This window comes from Panthera uncia, chromosome F1 (genome assembly GCF_023721935.1).
Source record: "Panthera uncia isolate 11264 chromosome F1, Puncia_PCG_1.0, whole genome shotgun sequence".
Taxonomy (NCBI): domain Eukaryota; kingdom Metazoa; phylum Chordata; class Mammalia; order Carnivora; family Felidae; genus Panthera; species Panthera uncia.
In genome coordinates, this window is record NC_064813.1 from 40,535,955 (window position 1) to 40,556,061 (window position 20,107).

At 46.2% G+C, this 20,107-nt stretch overlaps 1 long non-coding RNA gene across 1 annotated transcript in view; it reads left to right on the plus strand.

Annotated features, from left to right (window-relative positions):
• LOC125925428 (uncharacterized) overlaps positions 1-20,107 on the plus strand; it is a 37,610-nt gene that overhangs the window by 13,850 nt on the left and 3,653 nt on the right. The window contains exon 2 of the long non-coding RNA XR_007458825.1: positions 6,897-7,027. This is a non-coding gene — a long non-coding RNA (uncharacterized LOC125925428). The remainder of the gene's footprint in view (positions 1-6,896; positions 7,028-20,107) is intronic.

The window sequence follows — 20,107 nt, forward strand, 5'->3', positions numbered from 1 at the left end:
ATACTGGGGCGGCGGTGGCAGTCTGGGTGTCAGGGAAAGCTTCCGTAGGAAGTGATGTGTAAACTGAGGTAGGAGGGAAGGCTAGGTGCCGGCCTGCCTAAAGAGCATGTGAGGCAGAAGAAGCAGAAAGAGCCGGTGTAGGAAGAGGCCGCCATGTTCCAGGAACTAAAAGAAGAACTCAAGAGCGTTTGAGGCAGGGAAGGGAGTGAGGGAGGCACAGGCGAGGCTGGGTCAGGATCCTGAATGTGGACAGAACTACCTCTCTGAGGACAAGTTCCTGGACCCCTAGGGTGGCCTCTTGTGTGTAGCCGTTTTGAGGATCCTTTCCTTTTGCGTAGGGTGTCAGAGCAAACAGATGCGGTGTGAACTTCCCACCAAACATTTGAAGGGAAGGGTGTTTTTTTTGGCGGATGAATTTTTCCTCCAGATAGGAACTTCGGCCAGGTGGGAGTTCAAATTCGTTTCCAAAACCTCAGCTCCAGCTCTGTGTTGCTGTTGGCACATAGCACACGCCACCAGAGACTCAGAAACATTTAGACAAGAAAACAATTACTTGGGGAAATGGAAAAGGAGTCAGACTTCAGAAAGAGAGACTGGCCTGTCAAATACAAAGCGCAAGTATTTAAAGGGAAAAACAGATGACCAAGGCTACCATATTCATGGTGGAAATCAGCTGCTTCTTACACGTTCATCATGTTTACAACCTTTCTTCACTTAGCCTCATCAAAATCAGGGATAAAATTGTTTTGGTCAGAGCATCCATACTTTTGAGAACGAGTCAAAGCTAATTATTTTGGAGGCCTGAACCAGTCAGGATAAGTTGTTTTTGGTTTACCTTCCCATGAACAATGTCCACACCCCACCAACTGCACCCCCAGTGGTAGGTACTCAGTCATGAATGGAGCAGGGTCGGTCTTTGCTTCTACAGTTTTTCTTTCCTCGTGGGCAAGTTCTTGCTGTTGAGAAAATTTAAATTTTTTTTTTTTTCAACATTTTTTAAATTTATTTTTGGGACAGAGAGAGACAGAGCATGAACGGGGGAGGGGCAGAGAGAGAGGGAGACACAGAATCGGAAGCAGGCTCCAGGCTCTGAGCCATCAGCCCAGAGCCTGACGCGGGGCTCGAACTCACGGACCGTGAGATCGTGACCCGAGCTGAAGTCGGAGGCTTAGCCGACTGAGCCACCCAGGCGCCCCTTCAAATTAATGTTTTATTTTACTTGATGAAAATTTACTTCCATAGGTATACCAAGCAGCATTGATTAATGCATAAACGCTTTCTTTTTGAATGGCTAACAAAACTTGAGCTGTGTGATACTGATGCTTTATGGTGAACTTCTGTTTGGAGGCTTTGTAAAGCTCCTCGGTTATAAGTGACTCTTATGTGTCAGAAGGATCTTTACTATCTTTATTAGCATGATTTTCTCTAAAATTCCCGTATGTGTTAATATTTCTGGACTGCCAGGAAGTGAATATTTTTACTACCTGTAAGGCTGGAATTTCTTGAGTCATAAGGGCTGTCCCAGAGAAGTTTTCCTGGGAGGACTTTATAGGTGTCATTCCCCCATGTAAATCGTAGTCTTTGTTCCTTATGGGTTTGTCACACCTAATTAAGTGGGATTTTTGGCATGGTCAATATCCAAGAAAAAGGACAGATTCTTATTGAACCTATGTAAATAACCTACATGGTCGTAAGTATCAATTCCCTCTAGAATTCCCTGATGTCGGTTAATGTAAGTATTAACCATAATGAAGCCAATTCATTTAGTCCTAGGTAACTAATATTTGTTTTTGCTGCTCTTGGGTTAGGTAGACTACATCTGCAAAGTTTTATGCTTTTAAATTGTTTGCATATGCGACCACTCAGCTCTGCTGTTGTAGTGATAACCCAATGAGCAGTTCTTTGTTGACATTTTTCTATTATTTCTTCCAGAAGACTCGTTCCCAATCTTGAGCTTGTAGCAGCGGCCTTTATTAGATGCAGGGAAAAAGGAAATATCATCTGTAATTATAAGATTAATTATCATCTGTACAAATGAGATTAAATGGTTCTAGTTAATCAACAAGAATGGAGGAACTTGGGAGTCTTTTATTAAGGTATAATATGCAATCAGTTTGTGAGACCGAGGGCATTAGCAAATCCCTAGCGCCTTTATTTTATGCCATAAAGTAAGAATGTTACCAATTGACGAGGATAATTAAACCTAGGGACAAAATTTAAAGTCAATGAATGTGTTGACAATTATCGTGTCAGTCTCTGTACACGAGTATCAGAATGTTCCTTTTCAAAGTGAAATGTGAACCTGATCGTTTTCACTAGAATCATGGAAATGTTTAAACCAATGCATTTTACTTATAAATACTTAGTAAAACTGAATGTTTCTTTTTGACGAGCAGGAATAAATAGGACGACTCTGACAATTGTGTCGGGCTAATCAACCATGTGGAGAATGGCAAACAGAACTCATTACTTTTCATATATCCCATTTCATAAAGTGAAAAAATAAGTCCATGCGTTAACGATGGCCGTCTCGAAAACCTATCAATGGTTTGGTGTGAAAGATGTCTTCACAGTTTTACTCTTCTGCATGAGGGGCCCGAATTTGGGCAAGGTCAAATTTGAAAGAGTTATGAATTTAAGTACGAGATATGAACTTAATTATTGGACGGCAGAAACTAGTTATAAACAATGCTTTGACAATATATTTTTAATTTTTTTTAAGTTGCTTTATTCCGACAGAGAGACAGAGAGAGTGAGTGGGGGGAGGGGCAGAGAGAGAAAGAGAGAGAGAACCCCAGGCAGGCTCTGTGCTCTCAGCACAGAGCATGACGTGGGGCTCAAACTCACGAACTGTGAGATCATGACCTGAGCCCAAACCAAGAGTCAGAGGCTTAACCGAATGAGCCACCCAGGTGCCCCAGCAATATTTTTTAAAAAAAACACACAGAAATAGGTAGTAATTATTTAGGAAAATTAATGTTTTCCAAAAGAAGGACTTTATGTTAAAATGTAAAAAAAATATGCCAAAACAACAAAGAATTAACAGAATCTGTTTATAAAAAGGGACTTGCATTTTTTTGGGAGTAGGTTATGTTAGAAAAACGGGCAGCAGATCTCAATGCTGGGTGTGTTCTTTGCATAGATCATTAATGTAACAATTTATAGTAAAGAATACAATACTCATGAATAATTTAATTAACATCAAGCCAACCCATTTAAACAATTAACACGTCATTTCTCCTTTCAAACTCATTATTTATAGCTACTTTATACATAAGAAAATGGATTTTACTTTCCCCTTGGACCATCCAAGCTTGTTGCATAACCTCAAATTTGTCTCTTACTATTTTCTTTTATGTTTTGCACACAGACATTTTTAGTTTATGATAAAAGTTTTCTTTTTTTTCTCCTGATTAAAAAATATATCTGTTATCTTGCATGTACATATTATTATAACTGATCTTTTTTTTAATCTTTCTTTTAAAACTCTGTATGTACATTAACATAACCCAAAGGCTTTCAACCTGTTACTGCTGGCTATGCTATGCTGTATTAAATAACAGCAGGGGTATTTTAAAATGATGCTGTTCGAGTATCCAAAAATTGCTTATTATTAACTCAAATTAATATTAGTTTAAGGTCTTATGGTTAACTAAGGCTCTGGAAGTTATAATCTGACACATTCACACGTGTGTCCTTTTAGCATTCTACAGAATAATCTTTTTCTATAAAGATACTACCCTTTATTATTAACTTACCTGAACTCTGTATTTTGCAATTTTGTAATCTTAGATAAATTGATGTTAGTTTATGACCAGGAAAAATGGTAGAGAAAAGTTAGGCAATTCAAAATAATTGCACTTTCTACAGGCAAATAAACCCACATTGTACAGACTAGAATATTGCATTCACATTGATTTTATGATGGTGGTAGAATCAGGGAGAAGGCATAGAGCTGCTTATAAACCCAAATTATTTTTTATTTATTTATTTGTTTGTTTATTTATTTATTTATTTCCAATATATGAAATTTATTGTCAAATTGGTTTCCATACAACACCCAGTGCTCATCCCAAAAGGTGCCCTCCTCAATACCCATCCCCCACCCTCCCCTCCCTCCCACCCCCATCAACCCTCAGTTTGTTCTCAGTTTTTAACAGTCTCTTATGCTTTGGCTCTCTCCCACTCTAACCTCTTTTTTTTTTTTTTTTCCTTCCCCTCCCCCATGGGTTCCTGTTAAGTTTCTCAGGATCCACATAAGAGTGAAACCATATGGTATCTGTCTTTCTCTGTATGGCTTATTTCACTTAGCATCACACTCTCCAGTTCCATCCACGTTGCTACAAAAGGCCATATTTCATTCTTTCTCATGGCCACGTAGTACTCCATTGTGTATATAAACCACAATTTCTTTATCCATTCATCAGTTGATGGACATTTAGGCTCTTTCCATAATTTGGCTATTGTTGAGAGTGCTGCTATAAACATTGGGGTACAAGTGCCCCTATGCATCAGTACTAAACCCAAATTATTAAACCAGTTTAATTTTTCCAAAGAATCGTCTTGATTATAATATTATACAAATTATTCTGCTTACACAATTATAGATGAGATATTAAAACTTTTAAGATGTTTTAACAGTCATGCTTTTGCTTATTTTATACCCTAGTAACCAAGATCACTAATTAAGCCATGTTTTCCCCCCCCTTTTTTTTTTTTTTTAATTTTTTTTTTTTCAACGTTTTTTATTTATTTTTGGGACAGAGAGAGACAGAGCATGAACGGGGGAGGGGCAGAGAGAGAGGGAGACACAGAACCGGAAACAGGCTCCAGGCTCCGAGCCATCAGCCCAGAGCCTGACGCGGGGCTCCAACTCACGGACCGCGAGATCGTGACCTGGCTGAAGTCGGACGCTTAACCGACTGCGCCACCCAGGCGCCCCCCCCTTTTTATAATTACATAGTTTAGCAACAAATTATAAATTTTGCAAGAAATTAGAAATCTTTGGATTCTTCACATTTATGTGAGTGCTTGATAGGGTAATATTTCTTTTAGGAAAAAGAAGTTTGCAATAGGTGCTTAGTCCATTAGATTTGAAAAGATCTTAACCATAATCTGACCTATTAACTTCCTCCAGGAGTGAATAAACTGTATCAGTTCGCTTGCTCAAAATGTTTTCCTTTATGTAAAATAGATCATTTTACCAACTCCTGTACAGGTTGGAGGAGCTAAGAGAATCTAAGATAGAAACAGGCACTACCAGTGTCTTTTAAGAAACTTGATCAATTAAGTCCTATAATCAAGCAACCATCAGGTCATTCGGAGGACGTGTTCTTGAAAGTCCGAGTAATTTGGGGATTTCCTTTTGAATTTAGCAGCACACGTTCTCTCTCTTATAATGCCCATATCCCTCACAATAATAACCTCCTTTTAACCTCATATATAAGTTTCCGAAGAGAGGTTAATTTTGAATCATTCATTACTTAGGGACATTCAAGAGAGCTTTTTGTTTCCTTTCATCTTTGGTATAGGGTGTTCACCTTTGTCACTATCAACAGCTATTGGGACCATAATGAGTACACGATACAAACCAGAACTTTGGGAGGCATCTGGGTGGCTCCGTTGGTTAAGCATCTGACTTCAGCTCAGATCGTGATCTCATGGTTCGTGAGCTCGATCGGGCCCTGCATCAGGCTCTCTGCTGTAGTGCAGAGCCTGCTTCGGATCCGCTGTCCCCCTCTCTCTCTCTGACTCTCCCCTCCTCACGTTCTCGCTCTCAAAAAAAAACATAAAAAAAAAAAAAAAAAAAAAAAAGCCAGAACTCCGGGATAAAGAAGAGCTTCTGAAATTAGAACAGAACTTCTACCGGTACCAACACGAAACATGCGAACACAGAACCCGATCAAGAGTTACAGAAACGCACACACAACCCTTTTTCAACCTCTGTATTCTCAAATGCCGGAAACCATCAGAATCCTCAACCACATTCCTCCCAGAATCCTCAAACACATTCCCCTCACCAAAGCAAAAGCATACCAGGGGAATCCGATTCCAGAACGCCCGTGGGTTGCCCCGGGACAGAAACCGCTCCGTGGCCAGGCTGATTGCACGGTGGTCGGCACTGTTCCTGCCACCAGTGTGGGCACAGCCGGCTGTAGCTCCCTCAGAACCAGAAACGAACTTGGCCGAGAACCCGATGCAGCTCCGTCAGCTCACAGGAGAGTCCCCGGAAGAGCCAGGGGAGGGTGAGGGCTCCACGGCCCTGGGTCTGGACGAGGTGTGCGTGACCTTGACGCCATCGGTGGGAATCCTAGGAGTAAGCTGTCAGGGGAGAACCAGAGACCAGTGCTTTTAGGAAAGGGAAGAAAACAATCACTTGTGAAAAGTGTGAGGGGGCTGCTTTTCTGACAGCCAGCAGGTCAAATACAAAACACGAGTATTTAAAGGGAAAAATCAAAAATGACCAAGATGACCGTGTTTACAGCGGTCTATTCGTGGTGGAAAATAGCAGCTTTCTCACATGGCTGTCATATTCAGAACATGCCCTCAGATTTCGGCACAGCAAAACTCAGGGATCAAGTGTTGTTTTTGTTAGAGAGTCCACATTTCTGGGAGGTATTCAAGGCTTATTGTTTGGGGAAACAGAGCCAGTTACGACAGCCCTGTCGGTTTTTTTCCTTTTTTTTTTTTCTTCCCTTGACTGTGGCATATGAAGTGCTTAGTCACTGGAAACAGGGAAGGAGGGGGGGTGGGACTTGGCTGGCTCAGTCGGTGGTGCCACTCTTGAGGTAGTGGGTTCGAGCCCCGTGTTGGGAGTAGACATTACTTAAAAAAATAAGATCTTAAAAATAAATAAACAAACAAACAAGGCACAGCTTCACCTTTTGTTCCTGCAGTGTTCACATACGTTTGGTACATTAACTAAAGTCAGAGGATCATGAAAACTGGTCTCTCTAGAGAAGCCACATGAAGATAATGGACACGTGATCTTACCGGTCCCTTCAGCTGACCTGTCATCAGTTTCTTGGTAAGTAGACAGGGTGGGGAATGATCCGGACACCATTTCTGCCTGGATGGGTGGGACAGCCATGTGGGGGGCCTTCTCTGTAAGGGAGCCAGGGACCCCTGCGGGTCTGCGTCCTCTGGGCAGCGGACTAGGAGGAGAAAGCTGGGTGAGGCACCACTCAAGAACTCGGGGCCTGGATTCCTCGCCCATCCCGGAGCCCCTAGATCAGAGACATGTGTGTTTATTTTTTTTTATAAAACCCCTGCCCTTGCCCGTCTTGTTAAAGAAGGGATGACCACTCTGGCTCATCCGGGCAGCTCCCTGCCGGTGGTCAGGCTTACTCACGCCCACCTCTCTTACCTCCACGGACCCCTCAGATGAGTGACTTCCTCTCCCTCCCCAGCGCTCTGCTCTCAACTCTCCACTTCACTTTTCCCTCCTGCTTCCAGACTCACCTCCTCCTGGAACCTTCCTCTTTCGCCAAGCTCACTTCTAAGGGTTCTTTCCTCTGGCTCTGGCTTTACAACCATTGCATTGTGGGGATTTGGGAACACCTGCCTGTGTGGAGATGTGCTTGGTTCCTGTGTGTTCCAGCTTTCCTTCTAAACTGAGCACTCTCTTTTCCATCTGCCGCACATGGATCTCCCCGAGGATAGGATCTCTTTCCTCCTTTCCTCTTCGGATCTGGTGCCTCCTGGGAGCAGAGTCTGTGTCTCTTTCCACTGAACTTCTCCACCGCCATATTTGTGCAGGGGTCCGCCTCTCCACAGATCTCGTCAGCCCAAGGACAAAGGTCTCTGGTAAATGTCTTTGGATGATGATGATGGTGATTTCAAGCCACCGTGTCGAGGAATGTTTTGAATACAGACAGTGTTTTTAGTGACCTTTACTGGGCCTCCCTTCCTGTCCGGCTAACAATCATACACTCCCATCCACTAGGACAGTCTTCCCCTTCTCCTCTCCATTCAAAGTACGAGTTAATGTGGGGCGCTTGGGTGGCTCAGTCGGCTGAGCAACCGACTTTGGCTCAGGTCATGAGCTCACGGTTCATGAGTTCGGACCCCACATCAGACTTTGCGCTGACATCGTGGAGCCTGCTTTGAATGCTGTGTCTCCCTCTCTCTCTGCCCCTGCCCCGCTTGTACTCTCTCTCTCTCAAAAATAAAAAAAAAAAAATTAAAAAAAAAAGTACAAGTTAACGGAATGCACACGCACACACACACACACACACACCCTCTCACTTCCAGAAGCTCTAAACCTCAGCTACTAGTGTGTGGCTCTGACCTGTCTAAACAGCCCTTGTCACCATAAGCGATGGTCCCCTCTCTGGGGTTGTTTCTAATGCCAGGAGAAAAGCAACGCTGGTAATGTACCAAGCCAGGGCCCCAGTGAGCTGAACCCTGCACCACACTGTGGCGGGTGCAGAAAGAAACCTCTCATTCCCATTCAGCTCTGCCACTTGCTGACCTTGGGAACATTATTCCAACCCTGCGAGCCTCAGTATCTCCCCAGGATTGTCGTAAGTGTTAAAGGAGACGTCGTATGTAAGGCTTTGGCACACTAAGCAGAGGTACAGCAAGTGTTAGTTCCCTTCCTCCTCCACCCCCAACCTCAACTTCTGGCTCTTCCGTGGGCTTTCCATCTTCTGCACTTGAGACGCTCCCGTGGCCCCTCCATTATGCACTGAACTTGAGGAACACTTGGGCAGAGCTACATGGATCTCTTTCACCATAGCCAGGAGATGATTCAGAGAACAGTGAGAACTTCCTTTAAGGGCCTTCAACACTAAAAGAAGCAGCTGGAGGTTTCTGCAGACCCTCTGTCTTAGGAATTTTAAGCCCGGGCCCTTTGGCTTGAGATGACATAAGGTCCCTTCTGGAGCCTGGGAAATGCATGCATGAGGTTTGGAAGAGAACAGCTTTACATGGTAAGAAGATTGTGGTCAACAGAATAATGGCTCCCCAAAGACACCCCTGTCCCACTCCCCCAGCACCTGGGAACGTATCACCTTACATGGCAAAGGGGGCTTGGAGGATGTGTCTAAGTTAAGGAGAGCTGAGAGAGGGGAGATTATTTTGGATTACCCACGGGGCCCAAGGTAATCACAAGAGTCTTTCAGACACAGAAGAGGGATGTGGTGATGGAAGGCAAGGAATGCAGGAAGCTTCTAGAAGGTGAAAAAAAGGAAAGAAAATGGATTCTGCCCTGGGGCCAGAAGGAACGAGCCGGGCTGACTCCTTGACTTTAGCCTCGTAAGCTTATTTTGGATTTCTGACTGTCAGATAACAGATACGTGTTGTGTTCGGCCACGAAGGTTTGTGGGATTTGTTTCAGCAGCCCCAGGAAAAGAGTACAGAGGTGGTTTTCTCTGTCGAACAAGAAAGCCAAGAGTAGGTGACTTTGTTTCCAGGTCTCCCAGCTGCCCGCCCCAGGGCCCGGCCTGCGGTTTTGTTTCAACAGACGTGGCCCGAAGCACAAAGTGCCCTTTTTCCTGCTAAGGGGGCCCCTCCGGGAGGTGATGTGAACATGGTGTGCACCTGGTGCCCCTGACACGTTGAAAGGAAGTGCCAGCTTCCTTAATAAGAACAAACTCCAGGCAGGACCACGTGGGTTAGCCCCGGGAATAGAATTGCCACGTGGGCAGGGGCAACTGGGCTGCATGATCCCTCCTCTGTCCCCAGGAATCACCTGCATGCACCTTCCCCTTGAAAGGTTGTCACAAGGGGGCCTTGGAGACACTGGTCATCCCTTCACACTCTGGCCTAGGAGGTGGCACACTGTCCGTATGCAGAACTGAATCTGAACCAGGTGTTCAGACAGCCTTCAGGGGAGGCTCCAGGGTACCAAGGGGACGTGCACACTGAGTGACCGGTGCCATCTTCTCTCCTTGTTCCACGTGGAGAGGCCACCTTTCATCCCCTGTTTGGGGATGCACCGTGGCTCGCAAGCTGGGGCCCAGGAGAACCAGGCCCGAGAGACGAACACTTTCTGGTCTGCCTAAGGCCAGTCTTCTGAGCTCTGGTTTCCAATAAATACTTGTCCTTTCCCTGGTGGCTGCAACTGATCACTTTTCCTCATCAGGAAGCCTGTGCTCCCCACCTATGGACATGACCTGGCTCCCCAGTCAGGCCGCAGGAGAACTGAGAGAAAGCACCCGTCACTCAACAGCATGTTAATTATCCACCTACACTTTTGGTTAAAGCACTAAATTGCTCACCGGGCCCCAAGAGTCTTTTGGTTGAAAATTTCATGCCATTTATCCATCCTGAGAGGGAAGGGGGGCTTTCTATGAGTGCCAAATGCTCAACACATTGTATGCCAGTCATCCCCTGCCAAATCCTGGGAGGAAGGTACTAGTCTATTCCTACTTTACAGCTGAGCAAACTGAGTCTCGGAGAGGATACTTTCCCCAAAGTCACACAGACTTTAATGTGGTGGATCAAGGGCTTGAACTTGGAACCTATGGCCTTTCACCTCTTGAGTGTGCGGGTCGTTTAAGAAAGGCCACCCTGGTTGTGGGGAGAGCAGGTGGAGAGGGGGTAGAGGGACCATATTGTAAGAAAACTCATGATACATAGTCAGACAATGGAACGGAACAGTTGAAACGGGGACTGCCCTAGATAACCGGTAAGATCTTGCCAAGAGAGGAAGTCAGGAGCTAACTATAGAGCATGGCCATGACTGTCAGAACTCGGCTGGTCTCCGGACTCCGTCACTTCTCCCTGTTGGTGATTTTCCATTCTCCCACTGTTCCCCTGCAGGACTAGCTTTTAAACCCTGAAACCGAAAGAGACAGCCAGGAAGCTAGCAGCCAAGGAGTCTTTGTCCAGTTATGCAGCTAATTTTGGAGGAGAAAGAAACCCTACAATATGGTGTTTGTGTGGGTAGTTTCGAGAAATGTAAAAATAAAGGGAGCGGGCGCTGAATCCTGGGTAGCCGAGAAGGAGGAAGACAGGAGCTTGCAGGAGATGGCCTGGGATGGAGACTGTACCTACCTTTTCTTTCTGGAATAGTTACTGAGCCCCCATGAGGTGCCAGGTCCAGGGCTAAGCTGGGTGGGGTGTGGAGTGGGGTTTAGTTTGGATGGTCGGAGAGTCGTCTCGGGGGAGGTGGCCTTAAGCTGGAATCTGAGGGATGAGAGGGGAGTTGGCCATGTCCAGAAGCAGGGAGAATGATCTAGATAGAGAACACCATATGCAAGGTCCCAGGGGTGAGAGAAAAAAAAGAGAGAGAGAAAATGGTGATGAGAGAGAAGGGTCTGGTCAGGGACCCTTGTAAACCATGAAGGGGTTTGGCCCTCAGTGTTGTCAGATGCCACTGAATGTTTAAGCAGGGGGTACGCCACATGATTTGTGTTTTGAAAAGTCACTCTTGCTGTCTGCTGAGACCAGCTTTGGAGGGGGACTGGAATGGAAGAAGTGAGAGCGTGAACAGCCATCAGAGAGGTCCAGGCAAGACGCGTGGCCACCTGGACTAGGCTGGTGGGGGGGGACATGGGGAGAAGAGGGCCGACTCTAGACATTTATTGGAGGGGAAAATCAACCTTACTGAGGAGGTGAATGTAAGAGCTGAGGGAAAAGGAAGAAACAGGAATCACCTTGGGGTTCCACCTCAGCACATGGAGAGGCGCTGGGTAATTTTCTAAAGTGAGGCACCCTTGAGGTGCAGACAGGTTTTATAATAAGGGATTCTATTTCAGGCAAAGATGAGCTGTTTACACCTCATCGGAGTGGAGAGAGCAAGTAGGCCGGTGGATGTACGCTTCTGGAGCTCAGAGGGGAGGTCTGGGCTGGAGATACGCAAGTGTGGGAACCATTAGCATAACCATGCTATTTAAAGCCCTGGAAATGGAAGAGATGATCTAAGGAGAGAAGGGCAGAAAGCCCTGGGCAAGCCCTGAGGCATTCAGATGGGTAGAGGTCCCGCAGAGGTGGAATAGACCCAGAAGATGTAGGGGGCAACCACCCCATTCACCCAGTTAGCAAACCCACAGGTGGTGGCCTGGGGCATGTGCAGCAGAGGCTGGGGACGCCAAGGCATTAGGACAAGGCCCTTGCCCTCAAGGGGCTCACAGTTTATGCAGGAGCAGCCTTAAGAGCCAATATTTACATTACAGTGTGGTATAGTATTTATAGAGATGGGCCCAGAAGAAGGCACTGGAAGATCCGTCTGTAGTCTCAGGTGCCAGAAACAGGTATGGCTGAGTCTATGGAAGGGGCCGTGGACCTCAGGAAGATGGAGAGAAACGATGCAGGGACTGAGAATTCTTTGGGATCCGGCGTCCTTCCTTGAGACTCCCTAAATCCCCTGGACCCACCGGCCTCTTCCTTCCAGAGCCCCCACAGGCCATGAGCGACGCTAGGGAGCCCTGCTCCTTCCTCATTTCCACCCCACCTCCAGCCCTCTAGGTCCCCTCCTCTGTCCTGACCGGCTCGCTCCCTTAGGAGGAGAACTGTGTTCTGAAACAGGATTAGCTGGACAGCAGAATGGCTGTAGCCTGGAGCCTTGCCCCCCATTATAGCGGGATATCATCCCAAAAACTGCTACAAAGAAGCAGCAGGAAATGAATCCTGCTGTTGAGAAATCATGCATGTTGACCAGCTTGTATTTCACACTGCTTGAGGAAAAGAGAAATCTGTCTCACTGAGCTTTTCAGAGAGAAACGAGGTCAGTAACCACCCCCCGCCCCCCGTCACTGCAGGCCAGAGCCCTCCACCAACAAACCCCCACTCCTGGCAGCTGCTGAATGCCACGGACTGGGCGCCTCTTGGGTACTTGGCTGCCTGGCTCACGGTGCCCGCGTGGCTCACTCTCCTGTGGTTATGTTGAGTCCACAAACCCGCATAGCCTGGCTCCAACCTCTTCCTCCATCCTTACCTCGCGCTGCCTCCTTCCTGTGCCCCGTACCCGGTCCAGTCTGGACAAGCCCTGGGGATCCTGGCTCTCAACACTTGCCTGGTTAATACTCTGCCTTGGAGACTGAGGAGGCTCTGAACCTGCCTTCAGGCTCAGTCTCTGTGTTGGTGCCTCTATTTGTTAAAGCTCTCACTGCTCCGTCGTTCAGAGAGGATTTCTTCTTCCTTTGAACATGTTTAGTGTGTTCCTATTTCATTGTTTATGGCTCATTTAATCTTTAATTATAATGCTTTGTGGGCATGCTTTATCTCCCCTCATGGACTCTGTAAACTACAGAAGATCAAGCCTCGTGTCTGGGGTCAAGTCTCATTTATCTCCATCCACAGCTTCAGCAAAGAGCTTGGACATGCTTGTGGAGTGGATGAGGTCTGGTTAAAGTTGCAGAGGGGATGTGTGCTGATGTGGGAAATACAGTCTAGGGCTTGATGTAATTGGCTCCCTGGGAAAACGCACCTCTGCTAAGAGAATCTATGAAGGGATAGAGAGTAGTTTGTCCATCCATCCACCCATCCATCCACCCATCCATCCATTCAACAAATACTTATTAAGCATCTATGCCAGAAGTAATGTTAGATACTGGAGATCTAGTCCTAAGTCTGGATCAGTTCTTGCTCAGGCAGAGATTCTGTCCTAGCCCAGGGACATAGATAATAAACAAAGAAAACATCACGTAGTGGTAAGCGTCACTGATAAAAATAAGTCAGAGTGATGTGCTCGTGTGACAGTCAAGTGGTTGGGGAGGGGGTCTCTGAAGAAGCGACGCTAAGGAGAGACCTGAAGTGGGGTTGAGGTGGCAGGGGGAGGTGGGGGCATGAGCTGTCCCAGAGAGGGGAACAGATGGGACAAAGCTTTGAGGTCGGGGAAGGTGGGGACCGAGATGGGATGAGTTTAATGGGTACCAGGAACAGAAGGAAAGCAAGAGTGGCCGGATCCTGGGGAACAGGAGGTGATGGACACAAGTGACCCACAGTTCAGTAGGGAGATGGTGGTGACACAGTCATATGTGCTGACAGAGTGCATACATACAGCATGAGCTTCTGGCCAAGGTATGGATTTGGTCCTCACTCTAATTATTACCGATGTGTGAACTTGGGCAACTTTTCTGAGTCTTAGCTTCTTCCTTTGTAACATATCTAATTTGTGGAATTTTTGTGAAGCAGATGGTATAATGGAAATAAGCACCCACGCTGTTGACTACAAATGGTAACCTGAAATCCAGGTAGTAACCTAAACACCAGGCATTGCAGGATGAGGGACGACCGGGAGCCCAGAGCTAAGCAGGGACAAGTTAGCCCTTGTCCCACAGAGGCTTCCTGGCTCTGTCCTCCTTCTCTTCCTCTCCACCACCCGACCTCTCTCCATCTTTTTCTTACCTGATTACATTTCTTTTTATTCTCACCACAGTTTCTTACTCTCAACTTTCCTTCACATTATTTCAAATCCCGTCAGCTCGACTGCCCCAAATTTAGAATCAAGACGTATTTTTAAATACCGATTGTTGAGTATGGTTTTGTCTTCCTTTAGAAATCAGGTGTGTTGGTATGGAGGTTCCTCAAAAAATTAAAAATAGAACTACCTTATGGCCCAGAAATTGCACTGCTAGGTATTTATCCACGGGATACAGGTGTGCTGTTTCAAAGGGACACATGCACCCCCATGTTTATAGCAACACTATCCACAATAGCCAAAGTATGGAAAGAGCCCAAATGTCCATCGATGGATGAATGGATAAAGAAGATGTGGTATATATATATACAATGGAGTATTACTCGGCAATCAAAAAGAATGAAATCTTGCCATTTGCAGCTATGTGGCTGGAACTAGAGGGTATTATGCTAAGCGAAATTAGTCAGAGAAAGACAAATATCATATGATTTCACTCATAAGAGAACTTTAAGATACCAAACAGATGAACATAAGGGAAGGGAAGCAAAAATGATATAAAAACAGGGAGGGGGACAAAACACAAGAGACTCTTAAATATGGAGAACAAACAGAGGGTTACTGGAGGGGGTGTGGGAGGGGGGATGGGCCCAATGGATCAGGGGCATTAAGGAATCTACTCCTGAAATCATTATTGCACTATACACTAACTTGGATGTAAATTAAAAAAAAAAAAAAGTCAGGTGTGTTGAATGCTGTTACGTCCCTGTTAATGGAAAACTAGCAGCAGCCTCCGCACCTAAATTAAGTAATTTTCTGTGATCCTATGGCCCTCGGGTGATTATTTTTTTCCACTGAGATCACTGTCTCTTAATAGAAAATGGCTCCTACCACTGGATTAAAGGATTAGAAAGAGATTGTCTCAAGGCATTCGGGGACTGGTGCGCCAGGAGAAGGTCTCTCCACTGGCTGAAGAGTGGAGATCTGGACACCCTCCACAGGCCAGTAACCCCTGAGTCACTCCAGGGATGCTCTGGAACATAGCCTGGACATCATGTTCAGCCACTGGCTGGCTTCAGATCTGTGGCTTCCCTGCAGATGTGGAACAGGGCAGAAGGGAGGGCAAGGGCAGCCTGGCTGGGGTCTGCAGGGGAGATGTGCAAAGACAGGATCTGGCATAAAGGGTAATGTGAGATGTCCTTTTCCCATTCTTGCGGCTGCCTGTAAACAAAGGTCAGGAAAGGACAGGTTTCGTGGGTGTGAGTGTGTGTGTGTGTGTGTGTGTGTGTGTGCGTGCGTCAGGTGGAAGAGGGAGCCACAGAGAGAGACCCCCACATGCTGTTCAAGGCTTGTACTGAAAGGGGCCTTGTGGTTGGGAGAATAAGGTGAGGGGCCAATACGTAAGCCAAATGGAGGCTCTAGCTCTCCCTTGTTTTTCTACTTTCTGGGAAGGGACAATCCAGTAGCTGGTGGTGGCTCGCTGTGGCTGGTAGGTCATCTAGTCCAACTGCCCACTGTTCGGTGGGACACTGAGGACCCAAGCTAAGTGACTTGCCCAAGTCCTCTCTCACACAGAGAGGCAGAGATAAAGGCCTAGTGTACTTTCCTCCATACCAAGTCATCTTTGAGTCTGGGTGATGGCGGTAGGAACATGGTAGAGGGACAGTCTCTCTGTACTCTGACTTTAGGGATCCCAGATGTCTAGCTTCAAGTCCTGCCCTGGCTCATGTTCCAGAGTCTGAGCCCCTTATGCTCAAGGTCTGCCTTTCAGTGGGGCAGGGCTGAGGGGAGCCCTGGGTTGTGCACTGGAAGGTGGCCCAAGACTTATCCATGGACACAGAGAAGCCACGTGGGACAAACAGAGAGTTAACTTTAAAAATGAATAAGGTAGAGATTTTCATCCTCACAGAGGCCGAAATAAGGTCACATGAACTATCACTACAGCTCAAGGATCTCAAATTACACTTGATCTTGCCCAAAAGGCCGAGAAGTGATCAAGGATCTCAAATTAGATGCCAGGAAGGTGCTTAGGGAAAACAAGACCCCCCAGCCCGTGGGGCTGGTCTGATTTGGAGGGGTCTGGCTCCTTGGTGCCTTAGAGGCTCTGCTCCAGAAGGTCAAGGGCAAGTTGTAGTGATGGCAGAAGTTATAGGCACTGGGTCCTCCTGCCATTTTCCTTTGATGCCTCCCGTTCTCAGGTGGCCCCTTCAGTGTCCCTTCTTGGAATGAAGGGCCCAAGGGGGTGGGAGGACTGGGAGGGTGTCCTTAGCTAAGCCTGGCCTCCTGGCTGCCTGGTCTCATCAGTTTATCACTGGCCTGGGCAACAGCTGGAATGGCAAGGGCACACTGAGGAGGGAGCGGGTGGTGCCGGGGCCAGATCTCACATGCCATATGGTAGGGGCCGAGGGGCTGGGGCCTGGCAGGAATGTCTGTTCCCTTCTCCCCACTCCCATGCTAAATAGAATGGCAACGCCCAAAAGGAATTCAACTATGGGTCTTTGGAAGCCATCTTTCTCTCCCTGTGACAAGTTTTTAAACACATTTTTTTTTTTTTTTGCCCAAATCGCTAAATTAATGAAGAAGAATCTGGCTGTTTTCTCTTTGCACCAAGCTCTGAACACGACAGCAGACAGTGGGATGAGCATAAGGAGTGCTCCACGGTGGTAATTCCGCACTGGACCAGGGCCTGGCCTTGGAGCAGGTGCGTGACCTGGCAAGGGGGTGCCCGGGCGGCCTCTAGCTGCTCCCCGTCAAGGGCCACTTGGGAGGGACAGATGGAAGGGAGAGACAACCAGCAACCTCCCTGACTTTATCTCAGATTAGGGCTTTTTAACCAGGGGACTGCAGGCCTCTCGACCCTTAGTGAGTTCAGCTCTCGGCCTGCTCAAGACAAAATCAGAAATGCGACGGTTCTGCGACCACTATAGGACATCGAATCAGCACTTACAAATGAGCCTCAAGAAAGCATGGAGCTGAGATGGCTTTCCTGGTGACAGCTACCATTCAAGGAACAGAGAAGTCCTGGGACACAACTCATCCAGAGAGTGGAAAGAGGGAAGCTCCCCAACTCGTTTAATGAGGCCAGCAAAACATTGATACCCTAAGTTGGTTTATTATTAACCTGGCCGGTAGCGGTGATGGCAAGGGCATCCTAGCGTGTGAGAAAGAAAACACGCAGGCCCATCTTGCTATTAATATATAAACACAAAAATGTGAAACACAGTATTGGCCAGATCTGGCGATGCATGGGAAAGATAACCCATCAGGGCCATGTTGGATTACTCCTAGGAATGCAAGATGAATGTAACAGGGGGAAAACTGATGAATGTAATTTGCTTTATGAACAGAATAAAAGCAAAAATCTATTGAAAATAAAATCTTCCTGAAAAAATTCACAGCCCTTCTTATGGAAACTCTCAGGAAACCAAGAGTAGAAGCAAACTTCCTTAGTCTCATAGAAGACGTTTGTGAAAAACCTACGATAAATCGCATACTTAACGGTGAGATGTTGCAAATATCCCCTTTCAGGCCAGGAACAAGGTAAGATGACCATTATCACTGCTTTTATTCACCACTGTATTGGAGGCCTCAGCTAGCACAGTCAACTAGAAAAATAAACAAAGGCATAAGGCTTGGAATGGAAGAAACAAAACTTATTCGTGTAGATAATACGATTGTCTATATAGAACACTCTGCAGAATGATCATTAAAGTTAGTAAGAGGGTTTGAAAAGTTTCCTGGACACAGCATCAGTTTCCAAATGTCAGTGATGTTATTATAGGCTAGCAACAATTAGCCAGAAAATTTAATTTAATTTATTTTTTAAAGTTTATTTATTTTGAGAGAGACAGAGACAGTACAAGTGGAGGAGGGGCAGAGAGAGAATCCTAAGCAGGCTCTGCACTGTCAGCATAGAGCCTGAGGTGGGGCTGGAACCGATGAATCGTGAGATTTCTTTCTTTCTTTTTTTTTAAGTTTACTTATTTATTTGGGGGGGGGCACAAGGGGGGCAGGGACAGGTGGAGAGAGAGAATCCCAAGCAGGCTCTGTGCTGTCAGTGTAGAGCCTGATGTGGGATTTGATCCCACGAATCAGAGGATCATGACCTGAGCTGAAAAATCAAGATTCAGATTCAGACACTTAACCAACGACTAAGCCACCCAGGTGCCCTGTTTTGTTTTGTTTTGTTTTTTAAATTTAAGTAATCTCTGCAACCAGAGTGGGGCTTGAACTCACAACCCTATGATCAAGAGTCACATGCTTTTCTGTCTGAGCCAGCCAGACGCCCCTAGAAGAAGACTTCTTAAACAAAATGCAGGAAGCACAAACCATAAGGGATAGGACTGGCAAAGGTAACTACATTAAACAATACTCAAAAAATGAAAAGCCACACCTCAAACTGGGAGAAGATATGGTCAAACCTACATCAAAGATCTGTGTTCAGAATATGTAAAGAACTGTTACATTTCAATAAGAAAGCGACAACACAATAGAAACATGGGCAAGCGACACAACAGATTATTCACAAAAGAACAAACACAAATAGCTTGTAGACGTAAGAAGATGCTGAAATGTAAGTAATTAAGGCAATGCGAGTTTAAACTCGAGTGAGATGCCATTTTTACACCTCACAGATCAGCATAAAGTAGGGCGTAGGAATGGTGAGGAAGGGGTTCACTAGGTGCAATGGTAGGGAGTAGCTGTATGTCCACTTTGGGAAAACCTCTGCCCACACCTAGGAAAGTTGAACTCGCATGTGTCCCAAATTGTACACATGGGTACCAACAGACAGGCTCAAAAGTGTTTGTAGCAATGTGGTCCACGTTAGCCCCAAACTGGAAACAACACCCGCGTGTCCTGATAGCAGAAAGAAGAGATTGTGGCATGGCATGTGGTAGAAAATTATACAGCAGTGAATAGGGTGAGCTCTGGCTAAGTGAAGATAAGAAGTGAGCCAGAGAAAGCACCACACAGTACGTTTCTATTTCTATAAGGTTCAAAATAGTCTAGAATAAACAACTTCTAGTCTAGGAATAGACGCACAGTTGATAAAGCTATAAGAAGACGAGGGAATGAATAATCGAAATCGAGATAGAAGGGTGTAGGATTAGGGAGAAGCGCATCAGTAGTTTTGAAGGTACTGGTAATGTTCTGTTTCCTTACCTGGGTGACAGACTCATGGGAGATACTGAGCATACATATTTGAAACACTCTTTGGTCTATATGCTAGATTTCAAAATTAAACCACAATAAAAACAATAGAGTTTCACTTCTCACGTAGGGTGTGGTACATTTGGAAGTGGATACCTGTGGAGGTGTACCAGGAGAGCTTGGTCCCAGTTGGGAGAAGGGATGGGGCTTAACTGTTTGCCTGGGTTCCGGCAGGTGTGTTAGACATGGTGGTGAACGCTATGAACGTCCTCAGAGAGAAGGTCGGAGGGACCTGTCCTTCTTGGGGCTGAGAGTGGTCATCGCTGTTAGGGAGAGTGGCCAGACATTCGTGGGTTAAGCCACCAAGACATGAGTGACACAAAAATCCTTTTCAAACGCTATTACTCAAAGCTGATCCCCCCAACAACTCAAGCAGCATTTGCACCTGACTCAAAAGGCCGGCTCTGTACAAGGGTGCGTCCCCTAGTCTACAAGTGGATTGTGTGGGGCTGGTGGGGCGGTCTGATAGGTCAAGGGAGGAAGTTTAGTTTAAAAGTAGTATTTGCTTTGGGGCTGGGGCTCAAACCTCACAGGGGTGATGACAGACTATGGGAGGTTTCTCATGAGAAGCCAGCATGGCTGAGCAAGGTG